This window comes from Alligator sinensis, unplaced genomic scaffold (genome assembly GCF_000455745.1).
Source record: "Alligator sinensis unplaced genomic scaffold, ASM45574v1 scaffold301_1, whole genome shotgun sequence".
NCBI classification, from domain to species: domain Eukaryota; kingdom Metazoa; phylum Chordata; order Crocodylia; family Alligatoridae; genus Alligator; species Alligator sinensis.
This window is the reverse complement of record NW_005842035.1, coordinates 2,215,506-2,219,854: the sequence shown is the minus strand read 5'-3', so window position 1 is coordinate 2,219,854 and position 4,349 is coordinate 2,215,506.

Sequence of the window (4,349 nt, the reverse complement as noted above, 5' to 3'; positions counted from 1 at the left end):
TGCGGCGCCCAGAATTGCACGCAGTACTCCAGCTGCGGTCTGACCAGCGCCCGATAGAGGGGGAGTATCACCTCCTTGGATCTATTCGTCATGCATCTGCTGATGCACGATAAAGTGCCATTGGCTTTTCTGATGGCTTCGTCACACTGCCGACTCACGTTCACCTTGGAGTCCACTAGGACGCCAAGATCCATTTCCACTTCCGTGCCACCCAGCAGGTCATTCCCTAGGCTGTAGGTGTGCTGGACATTTTTCCTCCCTAGGTGCAGCACTTTGCATTTCTCCTTGTTGAACTGCATTCTGTTGTTTTCTGCCCACTGGTCTAACCTGTCTAGGTCTTGCATCTGATGGATGCAATCAGGTGATATAATTTAAATAAAATTTACTGTCTGTACAAAGGCAGTAGACCTTAGCTCCTGAGAGGAAAAAAATCACTTTACTATTTTTATGAACATTTCAAACATACTTCAAAAGTAAATTATAACTGGGTTAGCTAAAAAGGCTGTAGAGCAGGATGATTCTTCTAGTTGTTGCTCAAATGCTACATACTTTTTTTACAGACTTTCCTGAAGGAACGCTTTGACAATGAAGAAATTAAACCAGATTTATGGATGTCCTTGGAAGGTGGAAATGCTTGTACTGAATGTGGAATTCTAGCAGAGGATACAGCTCTGTATTTTGGAGGCACTACAGTAAGACAAGCTGTCACACAAGACCTGGATCTGAGGGGTGCCAAGTATGTCATGTTACCAGCTAGAATTTGACATAGCTGATGTGTTCTAACAGAGGGCTTCATTAATAATAATAATAATAGAGATCAGATTGGTAACAAACATATAAATAAACAGTAACAGATAAGGCAGCTTATGGGAATGATGATACTGAACTTTTCACTTCTAAGCGACAGTTCAGAGTCATCTCTGGTAGACAATGACAAATGGTTCTTATTTTTACCATCAACTGGAATTTTTTCACTGACATTTGTGAAATGAGTCATTATTTATTTTTGCGGAGTATCTTGCTGCTTTGTAGGTATATGATAAGAAAAGGTCCTTACTCAAAAGAGTTTAGAACTGTCCGTCACCAATTGTTTCTGCCCATTTAGCAGGGGTCCTATTCTTCCCTGGGCCTTCCTTTTACTCCCAATATATCTAAAAAACAATTTCTTGTTGTCTTTTACTTGGGTTGCCATCCTCAGCTCCATGGCAGCTTTGGCCTGTCTAACTGCCTCCCTACAAGCACGAGCAGAGGAGGTATACTCCTCTTTGGTGATCTCTCCCTGTTTCCACTTTTTATATGCCCCCCTTTTAGCCCTTAGGCTGCCCTGGATTTCTCTGGTCAGCCAGGGAAGCTTTCTGACCCCTTTCCCTCTTTTTCCTTGCATCAGGATCGTCTCCCTCTGTGCCCGAAGGATCATTTCCTTAAGGCACAGCCACCCTTCCTGGGCTCCCATCTCTTCAAAGGCAGGCTCTCCTTCCTGAGCCATTGCTCGCGGTGACTTCCCGGCTGTAGTCGGGCAGCCTCTGGGGGCTGATCCAGCTCCTCGGTGCCGAGTGCTGCTCGTGCAGAGCCGTGGAGAGCCGTGGTTTCAAGGACTCATGGCACAGGTGCAGCCTGCATGGAGCCCTGCCGGAGGTGCCTTTCAGAGCAAACATACAGGCAAGGTCCCATCTCCTGTCCAAGATCCAAGGGCACTTTCTCTCCGGGGCTGGGGTGTTCGGTCTGCTGTCCTGGCCACCCGCCCGCGCTGGAGAGTCCCTCTCTGCCTCGGCTGGGTACCGGATTTTTCTCCGCAGTGCCGAACGTTGCCGTGAGCGGTCGATCTTCTGCCAGGCTCCACCCCAGAGGTGGCTGCCATTAAATGCTGGAGGAAGGGATTTCCCCCTTGGGGCTGGTAGGAACCTTCCTCCCCACTCCCAATAGACCAGGGTTTGGCTCCTCTTCACTCAAATCCGTCTTGTCCTCAGGATGCCCTGGGTACCCGTCCGGGAAGCTGAGTGTTAAGGCAAACAGACCAGCCACGCGCAAATCCCGTGCAGCTAGATGCCTCCATGCCCCCTTGTGCAGACTCAGTCCAGCTCTCCTGGGTCCCGGGAGCAATGTAGACAGACACCAGCTTCAGCATGGAGTCTTTCCCAGACAACACACCTAGGGTTCCCAGGGGTGTTGCAGCCTTTTTGCTGTTCCCATAACACCAGTAGTTTCCATCATTGCCATCATTAGCCCGGCTAGCAGGAGCCAGGGCATTCACAGGGACTAGTCTGAGAAGAGGAGACTGAGAACAGTCTTCACATCTCTGAAGGTCAGTTATAGAGAGGGTGGAGATGGGCTTTTCTCAGTGGCTGCAGGAGACAGGACTTCGGAGCAACAGCCTCCAGCTGTAGGTTGGAGATGAGGAGGTCAAGCACTGCCCCAGGCACGCCGGGAAGCTGTGGAGTCTCCATCCCGGGGCGGTCAGATGGACATTTGGCTAGGATGGTTCGGATGGGATAAGGGTGAGACGGGCCCTGCCAGCCCAGCTTCGATGCTGTGATTCTGCAACTATGCTCACAGCCCTGCCGCGCCGACCTGGGTTGAGCTGAAAGCAGCAGGCAGCGTCTGGAAGGGGAGCCAGGCGACGTCCACACTGAGCGTGGCGGAAGTGAGCCCCCAGGATAGGTGCTGCCAGAGAAAAACGACAGGCTAAAACGTCCCATCGCCCGTGGGACGCCACCGTCTGCAGGACACCTTCTCCAGCTCCGGCCTCGTGGCCCTTGCCCCCAGGGGAAGCCTACCCAACCCTCGGAAGATGGGTCTGGGAATGGGAGCTCATTGCTTTGGATGCCAAAAAAACCCAGGGACTGAACGTGGTTTTGTGGCTGGTTATAACCCATCTGCTCCCTCTGCTCACCTCTGTACCCCGCACAAGCGACCTGTGGAAGGGTCTAACTCGTGAACATAATGAGGTTTAGCTCCAGCAAGCACCCTTTCCATGTTCGCCAGCCACCCCCGAGGACTTCTCCTGGCTCCGCAGATTAAGGGCGATTCCGCTTTCAAGCGATCGCATTTATCAACATAACGAGGGGAAAAGACAGCAAGGGCTCTCGCTGGCACCCAGCTCTGGCAGCCTCCGCTGCTTTTCCTGAGGCAGGGCTTGTCAAACAGCTCTTCCAAATGTAGAGTTGGTCCAATAAAGGATATTCCCCCGCCACCAATCTTGGTTCTTGCATATTCCCGGGACTACCATCACAGCAACACTACAGCATAAAGGGAGAGAGGCCAAAAAGCCCGATACAACCACGAGGCATAGCACCTGAACCTGCCCCAGGTAAAGAGGGGGACAGTGGGGACCCCCTTCTCTACCAGGTTGTTAATATACTCTCAAGAGATCCCAGGTAGAGGCTGTGCCCCCTGCTACAGAGGAAGGCACCCCCCCACACACAAGTCTCTATCAGTCTGATCAGGGGGTCAAATTCCTTCCTGACCCCAAACGCGGTGTCGCTCTGATCCAGAGTGGAGGGGCAAGACCCTCTAGCCAGGAACTTCTGGGTTTAAGTCCCAGCAGGACACTGGCACAGCCCCATCCCCGTCCCCATCCCCAGCCAGCACCCTGCGCCTGTGGGGGAGGCTTCAAACCACCCTGATGCATGTAGCAGAAAGGGGATGGGGGCAACCAGCAAGTCGAGGACGTTTTGGTGCAGGGGTTAAAAGCAGCAGGCCGAGAGCTCTTGCAGGCAATGGTGCCAGTGGGCATAGGATGCAGATCCTGAAGAAGACTGACAAGCTTGGAGGGGTGGCATGAGGCAGGGCCCAGGCATGAGGTTGTATGGCAGGAAAGGCAAAGGCGAGCCATTGGGACATCTCCAAGGAGGGCGCCGACACAGTTCCTGCATGATAACGCTGTCCAAGGGACAGAGACGTGGCTGATCTACCATGAGGACTAATGACAAAATGCATGTTCACGTGGTCTGTTAGAGCACAGGTCCTGTCCTGTCCATGCAAACACGACCCGTGGCTCTGTTTGTAGAAGGTTATCATGAGTGGAACTTGATTGTAAACCACTTATGACCATCACTATGAGTACCTGAATTGACACCTGCCCTGTATCAAACAGCAATGGTTTGGGGTTTTGCCAGTTGAAGGTTTGCTGGATGCAAACCCATTTTCTGCAGTATTTGATGATGACGGTGAAGTGGAGAATGAAGTCTAGGGAAAGATTATGAACATGTCAATCCGATTAAAAAAACCACCCCTGTCCAGTCTCTCCGATGAAGCGTGGACTGTGACTGCCAGAGACACTGATGAAGATGAGACCCCTGGAAAGTCATTTAGGACTTTGTGGCTGAAACAGTCTCTTCCCAGTTTTGATG